The sequence below is a fragment of the Peromyscus californicus genome, unplaced genomic scaffold (assembly GCF_007827085.1).
Source record: "Peromyscus californicus insignis strain IS unplaced genomic scaffold, ASM782708v3 Scaffold_8__1_contigs__length_139910024, whole genome shotgun sequence".
NCBI classification, from domain to species: domain Eukaryota; kingdom Metazoa; phylum Chordata; class Mammalia; order Rodentia; family Cricetidae; genus Peromyscus; species Peromyscus californicus.
In genome coordinates this window covers 136239224-136258904 of record NW_026294606.1, presented here as the reverse complement: position 1 = coordinate 136258904, position 19681 = coordinate 136239224, and positions in this window count along the sequence as shown.

Below are 19681 nucleotides of genomic sequence, written 5' to 3'. Positions count from 1 at the left end.
GGCTAAGAGCTAAAGCCACAAGTAAGAGATGAACCCAGGAATTAGTGGCAGAGACAAAAACTATTCTTCAAAACAAACAAGATATACTTTAGCTTAGATGACGTTACCCTGCAGATTTTCTATGCAACCTGTCAATGTCAGGCATCAATATTCTGCTTTACTTAGCACATGAATTCCAGTATCCTAATCAGTCATAATCCTCATTTGCTTCCAGAAGGACCTCAGTGTGGAGACAACTCTAGCACATTTGCATTGGATTGATTCCCAGGTAACACATCCAACCTCACTTGTCACCCACAGCATGCATCTGCAGGATGTCTGGCCAGGTTTACAGCCCAACTTTGAATGTAGAAGAGCTTTGCTTTTCTCTCTGAGCCATTTTTTTTTCCTGATTTCCATGGGGAAGGAACCCATGCTTTTGGCCTTATTAGTATCACACTAACTGAGTGCATTGACCCAGATAAACATTGTCTGTCTGCTGTGCTTTAAGAATAATCAATATTCAGGACTATGGACTTTACTCTCAGCCATCAGTGAGGGAATCAAAGATTGGAACAAGCACAATGCCAGGCAGTCCTATGCTCTCTCCACATCATTCCCATTTCCCTTTGGCCTCTACTGAGCAATTTACTTTCTGTGGTTTTAAAATTTGAGTAGTGCTTTGGTTAAACTAAGGTTAAAATTAGTTTGCATTTGCTGCCCACATAGCAACTGATGGCTGGCAATTCATCCTGGGAGGATGCTGCACAGTGAGAAAAGGCAGTGCAGAAATGTTGGAGGGAACCGGGGAGTGGAAAATATTCATGGTGATAATTTGAAAAATTATAGCTCATTCTATGGAAACACACGAACACACACATTCATAAATGCTTGAATGCTCATATGCATGCATGCACGCACTCACACACATACATAAGATATTCCTTCCAAATAGAAAAAAACAGGGCTGGGAAGGTGGGGGTTTAAACTTACAGGGAAAATTGAAAGGAAAAGCAAATGTTGCATAAAAATGCTGGTACTATGGCAGCAATTGGGAGCACATGCACAAGAAGCAAGGAGGAGTAGGGCCAGTTTTCTTAGGAAAAAAACCACTGTAGTTACAGATTTTCCATAAGTGATAGCATGTCTAGATTCTGGCTTATTCATCTTGGATATGACAACAATGCTGTCTTTATTCTTGCAATGTGAGATGTGTGCTCCATTTCTTAAACTCGTGAGGACTTACGTACAATCTAAGAAAAATTAGTTTGCTTCCAGTTAACCTGCTTTGTTCATAATTCAAAAGACCTTGCTTTCAATGTCTTCATTTTGACTTAAATCATTGAGCTTAAAAGAATAACGTGAGAAACCGAAAATATAGAGAACACCCAAAGACATCTGCTTCCTGTGGAATGTCTTTGCATATGGCCAGGATAACAACTGAGAATATTTTGGTCTAGGTAAGTGCTTAATGCCTATTCTTTTTAGAGGGAATGTGCTTCGTTTTGTTTAGAAATGTGCGATATGAAAACTTAAATGGGTTTATGACTTTTAAGCTCACAGAGCTGAAATGCAAAAAAGAATCATGAAAGGAAAAAAATCATCAGAGATTTTAAACTGCTCAGTGAGTCTGACTGCAGAGGCCCAGTTAACAGCAGCTGAATGGATTTTGATAGTCATTTTCACTTAATGTGAAATTTGGGTCTATTGAAGCTATTCATCAGGTAGGGGATGATAAGATGTGGTTCTATGATTGTTACATTGTTGATCATAAAGAAGCTGAGAAACAAACAGCCATTTGACAAGGGTGCTTTTTCCTGCCACATTACACCACACTGGTCTCAACTAAAGAACTGTAGCTCACTACTGCAGGGTTTAAAATATTAACTGTAACACAACCCCCCATCAGTATTTTTTTGCGGTTAATAATTTAACCAGCAAGTTTCAGTGCCCCCTGAAGTTCCTACAGTTGCTATGGTGGTAAATTTAGAAGCTCTAGTCTCTGAGTGTTTGAGAGAGAAAGCACTTATGTTTCATAACAGAAACACTAGCTAAGGAACGGTCAACCTATGTACAGAGTCACCACTGGACACAACATTGTCCCCTCACTATCAGATGAAAATAAATAAAGCTACTGGTACATGCTGAAAATGGATACAGCATACAGGTGAAGTGAGAGAGAAGGCTGAATTTGTCAAAATAATGTGACATATCATGATTAAGTAAACTTCAGGCCACCAACCAGGTTTATAGGAAGGCTCTTCATGCTGCAAATGACGAACACTGGGACCTTGGAGAGGGAAGGGAGGTAATTTTCCTCAACCCTTATGTTAGTTAGCTTTCTAAAACAAGAACAAAATACTGGACATTGAACTCCTGGTTTTGGAAGCATCAGTCTATTTTGATCGACCCTGTTGCTTTAGGCCTGTGGGTAAGTAACACATCATGGCAGATGTGTGGTTGAAGAATCCTGTTCACTCCATGGCCAGGAAAACAAGAGAGAAAAGTGAAGGCACTAGGGTCCAAATGTCCTCCTTGGAGGCATGCTACCAAGGATCAGAAGGCCTCCTGCTAGACCCCACCTCTAGAGGTTGCCACCACCTCTCAGGAGTGCCAAACTAGGGTCAAAGGCTTTAACAAATGAGCACATTTAAGGTTCCAGCTATAGAAACCCCTGTGTTTAGATATTCCTATAGCCTGGAAAGGCAGTTTGGCCTTTTGTCATGGTGCAAGCTATAGTAGCAATATTGGAGCTTGAAGCCATTCTTAATAAACAGATGTTCAAAGCAGTAGTAGTTCCATAGCTTGGCAGGGAGGCTAGGCATACAGTCCATGCATTAAGTATTATTACATTTATTTCTTTCAAAAAACTTAACAAGAAACAGAATGGATACAACCGAAGACTTTTGTTTTTATCTAACGAAAACTTCACCAATAGACAATTTAAGACTGGTTTACTTACTCAAAGACCTTGTCAGAAATTCTATTTGATCTTTTTTGGTTGCAGTATGGCTTTCAAACTTATGAAACATCAGAGTTTTGTTCCAGAAGGAAGGAGGAGGATGGTAAAATAGCAAAGGATAGAGGGGGACAGTGTCCTCCTTGTGGGCTGTTAGCTCTTCATACGGGAGGAAAAACTCCACCTTTACCTTTAGGAACCCACGCTACTTCTTGTTCGTTGGACTCTGCCACAGATATGTAAAATATAGTGGAGATGTAATCTGAGGAATTAAAGATATAACTAATGTTTATTATATGCAGTAAAAAAAAGTAGGCTGAAATTGGTGTTGAATTAAATGAACATAAAAAATATAAAGATGGAGAAGTCTGACTTTGAGAATATCGAAGACCAGCAAATCAAGGGCTACCCATAATTTATAATCCCATGAAGACATGACACTCATTTTATTTAATGCAGACAAAACATGAACTGGACCTAGTGCTACTCAGATAGGTAATGAACAACAATACTGTACGAACAGAGAACTCAGCAACAATAGCTTTCCTTTTTATAATTTAGAAATGCTTTTCCCTCCCTGACTTATCTATACATCCTCAACTGTTTTTCTGGCATTCAAATCACATGGCATGAGTGCTCCACAAGATGCTACAGAATGTGAGTAACAACATAGGTTCTACTTTGAACATGCCTCACTGCAGTGATGTTGGTCAGTGAAGGTGCCTGAAAGCCTACAGTAGCATCATTGGTCTAGAAACTGAAAAGATTAGTCTACTATATCTGAAGAAGCATGAGTACATCCTGTCACAGAGTTAGATACAGAAGATTGCAGGGTTGGTGTAATTATATTTCTTCAGGTGGGAAAAACTTCACCTTATATGTGGGAAGAGACAGTTGTGTTGCAACCAATCAGAGAATTCATAAAACAGTGTTTTCCATCATGTGGTTGTCAAAAATTCTACTTCTTCAAACCTTTGATTAAACACACCAGAATTTCCTTGAATATTGTTAGAAATGCAGACACTGGTACTGCAGATAAACTGGGTCATAATGTAGGGAAAGCCATCTAAGAGACCATGGAGTTCTGACTTCAGGTATGAATTTAAAGAGGAACTCCTAAGGAAGAAGAATAGGCCACCCCATTGGAGTAAATATAATTCTGAGCATAGAACAATTGAAAAGAAACATACACAAGAAAAGTTCTCTGTCCTTACCCATTTACCTAAAGACAACATAACTTTTCAAGGTGGGTTCCACTTCTCCTTTTACCAGGATGGACTGGAGTTAAACAGCAGTGGAAGCTCTGGGCCCTGAGTCACCATGAGATGCCACCAGAGGAACCACCTAACAAACCCAGTCTTTCCTTATTGCCCTCCGTGTGTAGCGACACTGACCTTCCACACTATCTTCCTGCAAGCTCAGAATCCCTTTACTTGTTTCCTCTCTTCCTTAAACACTGAGCTTGCTTGATTTGATAAGATGTTATATATACCCAGGTCTACTCATGCCTTTGACTTACTTGTCTGTGAGTATGTGGGTCTATTTATAAAATTTTATTCTTAATTCATCTTTTGTAAGGAAAGGAACTTTTTTTCTCTACAGATTCCCCAGTTTGTGGAAGGAAACCATAGTAATATTCTGCACAAATGTTGCTTTAGCCTATCTAAAGATTTTTACTAAATGAAACATTGCCAGTGTATTAGATATATTGCCACCTTATCAACAAAATTGCTCCCTCTGTTTAGGTATTTTTTTCCAGTTGAGTCACCAATAAAGATGGGTTTGTGAGTCTGTGTCTATGTGCTAAGCATGCAAATAGCAGAGTAAGAAACTATATAGTATATTATCTGGTTTTCATTTCATTGTACTCCTTATTAATAAATATCATAGGTTTTGAAATTAACCTTATGTTAATGAAGCTGAGGAAATGATCACATGCTGCTAAACCACAGTATGTTAGACACTAATAAAATAGCTTTGAACATTATGGAAAAGGAGGCTTAGTTTTCTGCTCATCCCCACTTTGTAGGTAATAGAAAATGGAACAAAATGTCAGTAACAATTATGCTGAACTATAGCAAAGAGAGGCAATGTATCATTATCCATCTGCAATAAAATTATCATTTGGGAAGACTTCTACAATGGGGCAAATGTCCATCTTTCTGCTCATTCTAGTCACGGACAAGAAGTCTTATGCATTCTTAAGTACTTGGAATTTGCTGTCAAAGAGCTTTTCCTGATTAAGCAAATAATTTCATGTGCTTTAAATATTAAATGGTAAATTTGAAAGATTTGATATTCTTCCCCTTAGTAATGAAATAGCTCCATGGCATTCTGTCCAACAAGATATAGTTGGATTATTCCATTCTTGGATTGATTTTGTTTCCTAGACCAGTGTCTTAAATTTTAATTCTTTCTTAATATTATTTCTTTTGTTTATACCAAGAAGTTTGGATTTCATGCTAATTTCAAGGAAAATCAAATAAAAGGTTGATGTGACCACAGTGTGAAGGAGGATGAAAGCTGAAACAAATAGATGAATGACTATTGCTTAAATGTCCCAACTGTAGGAGAGACCTACAGGGTACATAATTTGTATAGATTTAGGGGAGTTCTACTATTGCTACGATCTTGCATTTCTAGTACTATGGCAGGCTGGGTACCCCAAACAGCTGTGCTGAAAAGATAGCTAATAATTACATCAAAATTTCAAAATTAATATACAGATGAGGCAACAAAAGAAAACAAAAGGTTAAAATGAACAGAGATCAACATAAAGCAAGAATTAAAATTTTGGGATGTGAGTCATGCCTAAGCCATGCCAATGACATCTGTGAGAAGCCCCAGGTAGAAATTAGTAGCTTAAAAGAGTTGAATTTCAGTGGATACAGGACAAAGGAATTCTTTTGCATAAAGACAGTTGGTGGTGTCTGCTGCATAAAGATGGTTGACAGTGTTCTGTAGGTCATGATGCCCTACATCAGGGGCCAGCAAAGAACCCTCCAAACTTGACCTCATTGCCAGAAGTTATTATAATATGAGAGGCTATACCACAAGTGGGTACAAACTCAGGGATAGGGACCCCAGATTTGTGATGTATTTTCCTACAACAAGGAGAGGCATATTTAAGTTCTTCTTTGTAGGAGACAACTTCAAACTTGTTATCAAAGAACTCTAACAAAAACATACAAGGAACACAAGTTCAGAGTTAAAAAGCACAAAACAAATCAAGGACGTTTGCTCCATGTGTGAGGGCCAGCAAACACTGCAGAAAGTGCCATCAAGAGTGGAAGGACTCAGGGACATACAAGAAAGAAAAGACTAAATATGATTAATAGACATGAGTGAATAAAAAGCAAGTCTAAATACATAAATAAAAATAATGACATATGAAAAATATCAAAATAATTGTCAGAAAGTATTTTTGTGTATAAAAACAATAATTACAATTTAAAACTCAATAGATAATTACATATTGAACTCAGATGAAAAGAGAATTGAGGAATTGGATGAAGTTAGAAGTTGTCCGAAAAATAACAAGAAAGATGTATGTAGAAGCTGCCAAAAAGAACCAATAAAGATAACAGGAAAATAAAACTGCTCAGAAAATCTTCCTCATTTATGGGAAGATGAAAAGGAATGACTAGAATAAGAGGAGTCGGAATAAGCTCAGGAAGCAATTATAACAACACAAGTGGTAGAAATTAGTCACTAAAAGAGGATTGCCAATTAGGCCATGATAGATTTTAAGATACAAAAATATCAAACAGTTGAAGAAAAATATAGAAAGATTATAAGAAGAAAATACCAGAAGTAAATAATCATATAAATAACAGAAAAAATAATAGAAACAAATATAAACATTTAGCAGTAAAAAGACCATTATGTAATTAATTATAAATTTAATATCAGAGAGATACAAAGATATACAAATAATTAAATAGTTTATAAATATAAAATGCCAAAATATTTCAAGTTGAATGCTGAACATTTTAGGATTATGCATCTTCATAAGTATTGTTACACTAGGTATACAACATAACTGATCACATCTTAAAAACAGAATTACTATTTAATAGTTGATCATGTTGACCTTTTTAGGAAAAAAATAATATTCAGGGGCCAGCAAGGTGGTTCAACAATTAAAGATGCTTGCTGCAAAACAAAAAAGTGAGCTACACATTTCTGATATACTGTGGCACACAGTAAGCATTCTGATTCCAAACGGAAGGACAACAGGAAAAAATGAACCAACAACCACCCCCACCCCGCTTCTGGCAAACACCACTCACTGCAATGGCTTCATCTGGCTACAGCAGCCTTTGGCAGTCCAGTGTTTCCAGGTCTACCCATATCACACATGGCCTGTTTCTTGAGCAGACTCTACACAGTGCTTGTAGCTTTCCTCATCAAATTCTTGTGCTTCTGGCACCTCCAAAATCCTGGGGTCTCTACTGCAGCTTGGGTGTCACTTTCAATGCTCCACAGAGCCCACTCTGGGGCTTCTTGCAGGGAATTTGACATTGCTCTGCGTTGTCTGACCTCAGCAGATCTCTGGAACCTTGGGGCAAGCCCACATAAACCCACAACGTGCCTGCAAACAAGCAACATGTGGGCAATGCTGCTTCCTGGCTCCATTTTTACCAAAGCTGCCTCTTGAATACCTGCCGGCTGAATCTGGGGAAACACGTTTTAAAAACAATACTCCCATAAGAAGCTCTGCCAATGTGAACCAATACGGCCAGAGTAGGACACAGGTAAGTTACTTTTAGGCCTCCAGTCCACTATAAAGAGAAGGCAGCCAAGGAGGAAATTACTTTGGGTTTTTGTTTGTTTGTTTTCTTTTTCATTTTTAATTAACTAAAGAATTAATGGCACATATCTATTGTTCATATTTATGGGCTGGCATGTGGCGTTTCAATATATGTACACCATGTGTAATGAGCAGATCAGGGAAATTAGCATACCCCTCACCTCGGACTGTGATCATTTCTTCAGGCTGACGATATTCAGAATTTGTCCGCTAGCTATTTTGAAGTGTGAGGTTTCCTGTTTTCACTCATAGTTGTCTTACTATGCTCTACAGGGTGCGAGAATCTTTGCCATCGGTCCAGCTGCACACTGGGCTAGTGACCATCTCTGTTCCATACACCTCCCCACCACCACCCACCTTTCCAGCTTCTGGTACCCACTCTTTTACTATAATTCCCTGAAAATGAGAAGATAGCCTGTTTATCCTCTCTGTTTGACTTAGTTCTTTGTATTTGAATGAAGGGTCTCCAAGGTTCACTACCAGGGATATGACCTTTTCTTGGAATCTGTATTTTAATTTGAGATTTTTTTTCTCTCATTTAGAGAGGCTGGAAATAATAAATTTTTATCTTTGAGTCTGATAGTGCCTGAATCATTGTAGTTTTATAAATATTGTTCAAAAATTCAATATATTTTTAAACTCATACTTTTTCTCTTTGATTTTATAGGAAGCAGTCAAGGAGACTCTACAATAATTTGTTTCAAAATATCTTGAGTTAAGAAACCAAATTCAGTGCTGGAGAAATGGCGTAGTGGTAAAGCTCCTACAAGTTTGATGATCAGAGTTCAAATCCCAGAACCCTCATAAAAAAGCCAGGTGGGGTTATAGTTGGGCATAGAGGCCTGTTTGAAATTTCAGGGCGTGGCAGATAGGGACAGGGACTCTTCAAGAGAAACTGGCTAGCTAGCTGACTTGGAAAGTTCCAGATTCAGTAAGAGATCAACATACATATATATAATATATATATATATATATATATATAATATATATATTATACACACACACACACACACACACACACACACACACACACACACACACACACACCGTGTACAGAGACTGAGAAAAAAAGAAAGCAAATTCAAAAATCCATTCCTATTCCCACACTGGAGCAAGTGGAAACACTGGCTAGATTTCCCCTACTGACCCAAACGCCAGCTTTCACACGTTTCCTTACTTTATTTTAAACCTTCCCCACAGCATTGTGAAGTCTTTCCGAATTGAGCACTAACACCTTCTTCAGCCCAGAGGCTTTTCTCATTCTCTTGAGCATCCTGAAGTCAGTCCCCATGGTTTGGAGGTTTTGGCAAAAGCAGCGATCCAGTTCTTAAACCAACTCTGCATCAGCTGTCTATTGCTGCACAACAAAGCACTTCCTCTTAGTGACCCCAGCAGCAGCTGCAATTGGCTTTACTCACAAATCTGAATATTTGACAGGACGCAGTACAGGCAGCTCACCTCTCATCACACTGCTAGAGACAGAAGATCTGAGATCCTTCCTGCTGGAACATCGCTGCTGTCTGCTGCTTTTTCGGTTAGAGCTTCCCAAGGATGCTGAAACTGCCCTGGTATTTAAAGAATCGACTTTAATCCCAGCACTCGGGAGGCAGAGGCAGGTGGATCTTTGTGAGTTCGAGGCCAGCCTGGTCTACAGAGCTAGTCCAGGACAGACCCCAAAGCTACAGAGAAACCTTGTCTCGAAAAACCACAAAAAAAAAAAAAAAAGAATCGAAAGCATCAGCTGGCCTTTCTCTTACGGCACAGTTCTAGAAACTGATGCCGCATGTTTCGTGGGTTGAGTATTCGTGGAGTAGAGTTGTAGAGATGGAACAGGCACCCCGACCTCAGTGGAATTATTACAGGGGTTTGGGTTCATAATTACTTCTTTCAGTCTACAACCGTCAAATATCCGTGCCTTTCCTCATTTCACAGTTATTCCTGAATTCAGTTGTCTAGCTCTTACTAATCCTCAACTACACTGAAATTTATCCTTCACCTTGATTATCAATGATCCCCACGTACATTTAAAAATATAACCTCATGATTTTATTGTCTTTTTAAATTATTTTTATTTTTGTTAAAAATAGATTTTTTTTCATACAATACATTCTAATTATGGTTGCCTCTTCTCCAACTTCTCCCAGATCCTCCTTACCTCCCTACCCACTCAAATCCATATCATTTCCTGCTCTCTCTCATTAGCAAACAAACAGGATCTAAAATAATAATAATAATAATAATAATAATAATAATAATAATAATAATAATTTACTTATATCATCTCTCCCTTCCTTTTCCCCCCTCTACGCTGTCCCATGTACCCCACCCTGTGACACACATACCTTTGTGGTAACCAAGAGCTCTCTAATAAGACTTAAGATCCACTCAACAAGAGGGACATCACTCCTGGTACTGGAACTCTAGCCAGCAATCCAGAGGATGAGAACTTACAGCTGCTTCCTCCTTACTAAAGTAGCATAACCCCTAACTGCATTCTAAGTATTTGTTCTTATACCCACAGATTTTATTGTTCTTACAACAAAATCAGCTTAGAATTGGATCGCTTGGCCTTTTCCTTTCTTACCACTTTTGAGGTCAAAATGTTTACATATATCAACATTCCTTCAGATCTGCAGTTGGCTCAGCACAGTCAAGTCTCAGCACGATCTTCTTTGTAGTTATAGGTTTTTGTGGAGCGTAGGCTTGGTCTGCCCACCATAGCCATTTATTTCCTACTAGTGCTGCTTGCCCTGAGTGTCCAGAGCATGCCTGACCTTCTTCTACATGGACTAGTGCTTGCTACACGCCTTGCAGGAAGTCTGCTGGGTTTCTAAATCTTCACCGTGTCTGCCAGAGCACTATCAGCAAAGAAAGAGACTGGGCCGGAAATCTCTTTCCATGTGCGGTTTTGACTCCTTTGTTGGGATCTCAGTCATGCTGCTAAGTTAATCTTCCCTTAACAGCTCTCCTTACTAATGCCGCGACTCCAAGCTGCATTGACTCTTCTCTCCTCGTTTCTCTTTGTAACTTTGGCTATGGTTCAGAAATGATACCAAAGCCCTTGAAGGTTTTTACAGGTACAGAACAGAGTAAAATCAAGTTAGAAAAACTCAGTTTTAGTGACTCTAACTCTAAATTTTACCAAACATTATTTTCAACATGACTTCTGAAAGACAGGCTGATATTTAATAATTCCATTGTCTATTCCTGCCTGTCAAATTATTTTTGTTTGCATGCTAGCTAAGCAGTCAAATTTAATTACAAGTTCCAAATTGTCATGAATAGCTTTGATTGAATTCTAATGCCTTTGACTTAAAAATTGCTGTCTTTTAACTATAGAGGCTAATACAAGTTAGTGGTTCTTCCGACTGATAACTCGCTAGTGCAGCCCAGAAGGCCCACAGACAACTATCAAGGAACTTTCCTCTTGAGTATTCAATAAGAACTTCTAAATCAATTGGAGTTAATCATGGGTTTGGGGGCCTCATTAATGACAGAAGAGGTGCATATATACATCCTTTATCTTACATGTACTAAATAATTGTTTGTTCACTTACACATTTTACTATAATGGCCCCTTACAGAAATATATTCACTGATGACAAATGTCCCAGAATAAAAGTACAGCATGTTATACAGAAGAAATGGTGTTTGCTTCAGCCTTTATTTAACACAGATTCTTTGTTTCTAAAACATGTTATTGTTAATTGAAAGTAAAAGCTGAAAAGCCAATTATTAGAAGGAAGCAGGTACAATATATCGGTGTACCTACTGCCTTTAACAAGAAACAGTTTTAAGCATGAAACAAAGTGACATATTCACTTACTTCTGTGACTCATTCAGAATAGTTACAACTTGCAAATCGTTCACCATAGTTTTATTGTACAAACCAGGCTGGTGTTGTGAGACAATCAACAGAAAACATCAGAGCCTAACCCTGTAGACTGTCAATTCAAGGCTGTTAGAGGTTATTTTGTTATATAAAAGAATTAACTCTCTCTGTTTTGAACTTTGAAATATACTTTAAAATATCCACTATTCATTGTTGCTTGAGTTTTCCTGCCTGGCCCACAGTCAGGACAAATCTCTGCCACCCGCCAGTCCCACAAGCCGCTCAAACCCGATCAAGTAAACACAGAGACTTATATTGGTTTCAAACTGTATGGCCATGGCAGGCTTCTTGCTAACTGTTCTTACAGCTTAAATTAATCCATTTCCATTAATCTATACCTTGCCACGTGGCTTGTGGCTTACCGGTACTTTACATCTTCCTTGTCCTGATGGCGGCTGGCAGTGTCTCCCCCTCAGCCTTCCACTTCCCAGCTCTATTCTCCTCCTTGTCCCGCCTATACTTCCTGCCTAGCCAATGGCCAATCAGTGATTTATTTATTGACCAATCAGCAACACATTTGACATACAGACCATCCCACAGTACTTCCCCTTTTCTTTTCTTAAAAAGGAAGGTTTTAACCTTTACACATCTCCAAAGTCAGCTTGGTATATTTGGGAATTTGGGCGTAGCTTCTCTTACTACTTCCTGCTGGAGGGGGGCGCTGTATCTTCTGGGGAAACAAAGAAAATTTTAGGATCATGGAGTAGTCCGTGAGGCTGTATCATCTGAGCCAGTTGTCTTGAAACGGTTCTGGATGTTGGATCATCTGGGCCATGGTGTCATCGGAGACCTTTCAGGGGGTCTTGGCTGGTCAAACCTGATGTATCTTACTCTGGAACAAATCCATAGCCTCTTGCTTTCTGTGGAAACAAAAGAGACTCTTTTCCAAAGCAACATATCCTTACATCCAAATTTTGAAGTCAAAGTATCTTTAAAATATACATATTGGTTTAACTCAGCTTCCTTTACAATCAAATATCTCTCTGTAGTTAAGAATCCCAAAGACAACACAATCCAGACTCTCTGTGTAATAGTCATCTCTACGTGCCTTATTTTTTATATTAATTTTACTGTCTCTTTAAAGACTTTATTTTTTTTAAAACCATGTATTTGTTTCTATACTGTATATATCGCCCTTTTTTGTCTCTTTTAAGCCTACGTATATTTTACACACATTTTAAACTATTACATCTGAATCTGTCTTATGAATCTGTTGCTTTAAGCTGTAGCAGCTGTGGCTGCTGGCTCCGCCCACCTCAGCTTCCCAACATGGCGGCAGTATGCTTACCGCCAGCTCTGGGAGCTATCGTGGGTCTATGCTTTTATCCAAGCAGCATGTAGCTCAGAAACCTCTTTTTTTGTTTTGTACTAGCAAAGGCTAAATCCACAATGTAGCTTAATGTGCCATTTGCAGAGACTTCATTCCCGCCATACTGCAGGTCGAGCGCGCACGCCAGCAACCCGCCAGTAGCTCAAACCGGCAGCTGCCGCTCATTTGAGAGAGACAATTAGGAACTGTTTTTAGCTCCGTTTTAGAATCTTTTTTCTCAGGTTTTAGGTGGAAACTCTTGCCACCACGTTGGACGCCATTTGTTTTTAGCTCCGTTTTAGAATCTTTTTTTTTTTTTTTTAGTTTTTCCGCCTGGCCACTGCCAATCAGTGATTTATTCATTGACCAATCAGCAACACATTTGACATACAGACCATCCCACAGTAATTCATTTTAGAAATGGATAATTACTTGTGAAATATTTTAACTAATTTATGATTTATTTTGTGGTAATTAACAAGGTATCACTTAAATTTTCTATTCTTTCTCTTTCATTTGGATTTTCATGACATGAAAAATAGCAATAAGAAGATAATGTAAAATAACTGTAAATACCACACTAATAAATGTTACTGTTATATTACAAGGTTCTCCTTATATGCCGTGATAAGAAATATATTCAAGCTGGGTGCAGTGGCACATGCCTTTAATGCCAGTACTTGAGAGGCAGAGGCAGGTGGATCTCTAAGTTTGAGGCCAATCTGGTCTACAGAGTAAATTCCAGGATAGTAGTATAGCCAGTTCTACACGGAGAAACCCTGTAGGAAGGAAAAAAAAAAAACTAAAAAAGAAAAGAAATATGTTTACTGAGAATGTTTCCCAAATTGAATGTTTATATTAAAATAATTCCCATGTGTCATTAATAATTTATTACCTATTTTATAAACTATGACAAGGTCATTCTTTACCGAAAGACCAAAACTTTTGAAGTCTTCAAAGATACTAAAATAAACACCAAACTTGTAGCTAGTGTGTTAGTTCAGGTTCTACAGAGAGACAGATCAACTGCATAGACAGATAAGTAGAAAGATAAAATAAATAAAGAATATATTATATATGCATATGATAGATTATAGATTGATGATAGATGATAGACAAATAATAGATTGACAAGTTAAAGAACAATGATAGACAGATGGTAGGTACATGGTTAATAAATAGATAGGTGATAGATACATAGATATTTATTAGGAAAATTGACTCAGGAAAAGTTTCACAGTAAGCTGTCTGTAGGCTTTAGATCTCTGGATGCTGGTGGTATGGCTCAGTCCAAAGTCAAGAGCCTGGGAACCAGGGAAGCCAATGTTGAAGGCCTGAAGACCTACAGGGGACCTAGTGACCTCCTACAGTCAAAAGTGACCAGCTTTGACTTTTAATGTCCAAGGATAGGAGAGGATACACCAGCTGCCAGAGAAAGATAAAAAAACCACATTGTACTCTCTGCTCTTGTTCTCTATGAGCCTTGCTGATTAGAAGGTGCTCAGCTAAGCTGAGGGTAGAGCTACCTCACCCAAACTGTAGGGATCACTCACAAATTTCTGCAGAAACTCAATCATATATTGACCCCATAGTAATACTCTGCTGCATTATTAGCCATTCCCTAGTCTAATCAAGTGGCCACCTAAAATCATCAGCATTTTCAAAGCTCATCTGTTTTCTGTATTCTACTATTTTGTAGTTGGAAGTTTTCCTGTGTCTCCACAGCTGCTCAGACCCAAGTAAACACAGAGAGGCTTATATTAATTAAAACTGTTCAGCCATTAGCTCAGGTTTCCTACTGACTAGCTCTTACACTTAAACTTAGCCCATTTTTGTTCATCTATATGTTGCCCTGCGTTCTGGGGCTTTACCTGTGTGCCATTACACGGAGCGGGCTGACGTCTCCTGACTCAGCCTTCCTCTTCCCACAATTCTCCTTGTCTGCTTATCCCGCCTATACTTCCTACCTGGCTGCTAGCCCATCAGCATTTTATTAAAACAGTGTACAAAAGCATTATCTCACAGCACTATTTAAACCTCCAAGAAAACTCAAATGGACATTTTCTTTAGAAGTTTATCCAAAATTAACATAGAGTATTCAATTTCAAGCATAGAAAATAATAATATAAATGTAATTAGGCAAAATTTATCCACATGAAAATGATATAACCTCCCCTTTTTTTCAGATTTAGAGATGTTTTATTAGTTCAAAGACTAATTTGCACTATTGGTCTGTTTTGAATTACGTTCAGTGGTCAAAGCAATTCCCGCTAGTCCCTCACTCACAGAAGGCTATTTTAACAGTCTATCTTTAGGTAGTAGCTTCAGAGGCAAATTTTGGATTCTTGAAATCTAGCCATTTTTATCCACTTTTGCCTGATTAATAATCTATCATGGAAACAGCACATTTTGTCAAGCTATTTATCACATGGTAGACATTTGGGTTTGGGGATGAGCATATGCTGTTGTGGGGACATGGGGAAGTTAGAGGTGAAAGAGGGAAGATTGGAAATAATGTAAATGCAATATTATGTATGAAGTTCTTAAAAAACTGTCAATAAAAATCTAATCATTTATAACAAAATTGTAAGTAATATGACTCTGCAGCTTAAACATAATTCAATGATCACTCTTCCCCATTTTAAGACAGAGTCTTGCTATGTAGTCCAGGTTGGCCTTGAACTCAAGATGCTCCTGCCTTAGTCTTGTCAGTGCATGGGGTTAAATGTGCACCATCATGTCTGATTACACTGATTACCCACCATCTTTGCCCTACAGTGATTTAGGAGGACTGTCTAGAGACCACTGTCAGTATTATTTTATAAATACTTAGCCAATTTCTAATTAATGGAGTGTATTTGTTGCACACAAGGCCACATCTTTTGGCAAGAATAATGCTAAAGTTGAATAAGAAAGACAAAGTGAAATAGGACAATGAAAATGTACTTGAAAACTCTCTGTGATGGAAGAAGACACCACATTTCAATATAAAACAAAGAAACACATGCTTATGGTGTAGGTCTTTTACTTCTTTTGCACACCTAGTAAGCCACAGATCCACAGGAAATGCAGGCTTTAGCAGATCAGGCTCCTTTTAGTTCTCACAAGGTCTGAGTCTGTGTGGAGAAGGCTGAGCCCTAGCTTGAATTCAGGGACCTTTCTTTTTGGCTTTCTTTATTTTCTGATAATTTTCCTTCACATTTCAGGATGCCATCTCTGCTCTTAGAGTGCTTAATATGCTCAATGTGCACATTAATTCTCTTGGCAAGAATCTTGCTCTTGCTTGTTTACAACAATGCCAACAGCATGCTAAGTGGAGGGTAGACTCTACTCTTTCAGTTCTGCATAGCTAACATTTATAGGATATTCCTGTCTGAACATTACCCATTCCCTGATATATGTCAACAATAACATCTTTCTTACAGATTCCCTGGTATGTGACCAGAGGAACAAGTCTTCATTTTCTAAAGGCCCAGAGGGAGAACATAGATGGGCCTCCTTGCCTCCTTTCCTTTATGTTGGTCGTTTCACTGGAAGATGGTGGCTCCAATATAAACACTGATCCCCTTTATATAATCACAAAATTTATTATTTTTGAGATATGTTCTCACCATGTGTGTGATGATATTTTGAACAAATAAAATTTTCCTGAGGATCAGAGGAAAGAACAAACCACTAGATTAAACATAGAGGTCAGGCAGTGGTGACACACAGCTTTAATCCTAGCACTCCAGAGGCAGAGATCTGTCTGGATCTCTGTGAGTTTAAGGCCACGCTGGGCTATATGAGATTAATCCAGTCTAAAAGAGAAACAGAGCCAGGCAATGGTGGCACACATCTTTAATTCCAGCACTTGGGATCACACACCTTTAATCCCAGCACTAGGAAGGTTGAGACAGGAAGTGATATGGCTGGGCAGAAAAAGGAATATAAGACAGAAGGAAACAGGAACTCTTGCTCTTTCAGGCTGAGGAGTTGGTGAGGTAAGAAGTGGTGGTTGCAGCTTGCTCTGCTTCTCTGATCTTTCAGCTTTCATCCTGGTATCTGGCTCTAGGGTTTTATTATATGACCATTTAGGATCCATGTAACATGTGTGTGTTAGTTTTCTTAAATATATATCTAGGGATAGAATGAGTAACACAGTAACTACATTTAACTCTATGGAACTGTGGGATTGTTTCCCACTCTCTTTCATATGTATGATGTCTTCTTTAATTATTATTATTTGCACACACACATATGTATTTTCAGCCATTTAGTGTTGTTCATATGTATGTGTGTTTAGAGATGACCACTTAGGATTGGAAAACTTAACAGGGACTCATCTCTAGAGAAGACTGATTCTTCCTCTCTAGGAAACTACTGGTTACCTATAGCTCTTCACCTAAGGGTGGAAACTTCTGAACTTTCACTAATCATTTGGCTTTCCAGCTCTTGTAATTATGCAGGTGTTGTTTCCCACACTGGCCACCTCGTTATATTCCTACAATCAGATATTTCATATTCTTGCCAAGACTTGCTATTTTCATGTATTCTCTCTCTCTCTCTCTCTCTCTCTCTCTCTCTCTCTCTCTCTCTCTCTCTCTCTCACACACACACACACACACACACACACACACACACACACACACATACACACACACACATATGTCTTTCAGTGATTGTTAAGTAGTATCTTGTATCTTAATGTGGTTTTGACTATCATCTATTTTATTGAATTTATTCTTGTAAGTTGGTCTCCTTGGGGACCAGTAATATGAGATTGATAATTGGGAGAAGTATTATATTATTTTGATTTTCATATTGCTTCTGTTTTTTTTTTTTTTTTTTTGATAGGACCTAGGCATCTGAAGTTACATTTGGGGTTGTATTTTTTATATGAGTTTTCATCCCACCCAGTAAGTTCTAAAATGGAAAAATGGACTGGGTGGCTTGTGAGAGTGCCAGAGCGTGAAGCCTTTGGGTAGCCAGTCGTCTTACATGGTTTCCCCCTGGGGCAACTGGCTGGGCACTTGGTAGCTAGGTCACAGGTCTAAGTGTATGGAACCATGTGAGGGGCTCCTCTTACCAGTGCAAGTGCCTAGTGAAAAGGTTCAAAGTGTAGAGTAAGCTGCATTTTATTATTTATCTAATGTTGAACATTCTTCATATATTTATTGACCCTGCTGAATTTTTTAAATGAATCCATTCATATACTTTATCCATTGTTTAGTAGATAGCTATTTATCAATTAATTGTTGAGCTGTAAGAGTTCTTTATATATGCAGGTTCTTGATCATTATCAGTTGAATTAACAGACTCTCTTACACCTTATAGGCTGTGGTTCACTTTCTTAATAATGCTTTTTGATGCACAGAGTTTTTAGTTTTATGAAAGAAAGTCATCCACATTTACTTTTATTTATGAACTTGGTGTCGTATTTAATAAAGTGTTTAAGATTAATTTACACTTTCCTTCTAACAGTTACACACTTTTAGTTCTTATATGTAAGTGTTTGATCCACTTTGAATTGTCTTCCTTTTTTCAATAATGTACTTATTTTTTCTTGAATTATTTTGGTTGTTTTCTTCTCTTGTTCAGTGTCAATAATTGAGAGTTTATTCTGTTCTAAAATCCTCCTGACTGAATAATCTTTGAGGTATGTGGGCATCAATGCCAAAATAGTCCAATCAAGCACAGCTACATTAACAGCATAAAGCACTTTGAGTCTTTTTGGAATAGTACAGTTGCAATGTGTGAAATCTGAGTTCCATTCTTTAGCATCGACAGATTTTAACGCAATTAGGAAATACTCCTATCTGCCCGCTCTCTTTCACTGCCTGTGTCCTCTCCTTTAACTCCTTTATCTCCACCAGGACTTACAGCAGTCTTAGTTTGCTTTTAGGTTGCCTTAATTAAGAACACATTAAAATTGCTAAAAACAAAACAAAACAAAACAAAAAATCTTAAAACTTATGGTCACAGAGTCCTGCAAATCAGTATTAAAATGTGCTTTCTCCTGTGAGCAGAAGAAACAGAAGTATGTTTAACAAAAGTTTCAGTGTCTTTTGGGAATGACTTGAGAATTCTGTAGATTTCCCCAGCTAGGGATTATTAAAGGTACTTCAGGGGTGATGCTCAGGCATGTGAGACTGAAACTCTCTACAGTCTGCTTTAGTCTCATGGTGAGCTTGTAAAGGACTCTCCACATGGAAAAATCCTTTAAACAAATGATACCCTGAAAGTCACTTCAACACAAAACTGCTTTCTGGTCCTCGACTCCTACCAGGATGCATGCCATATTTCTGGTTTGCTTTTCAAAGGAGTGTTCTTGGATTAAAGCAACATAAAAAGATTTTCTATTTAATATTTGGTTTAATAATGACTCCTGCTTTAAAATGTAATAGAACATAGATGTCTCTTGAGAGCTGGAAATCCACCATGGTTAAAGATTAAACTCTAACCTGGGTGGTGCATGCCTTTAATTCTAGCACTTAGGAGACAGAGGCCTGCAGATCTCTGAGTCTTCAGACTGAGTTCCAGGGCAATGAGAGCTACACAGAGAAATAGTATCTTGAAAAACAAAACAAAATAAAAAGCTAACCAAACCGAACAACCAAACAAACAAAAGTATTAAAATCTAAAATCTAACATTTTCACATTATTTGATATTTAAAAATGTAGCTAAGTATTTGGCTGAAAAGTCTTTTTCAGATAATATTGGGAGTCCTTAGTCTTCCATTGTTATTT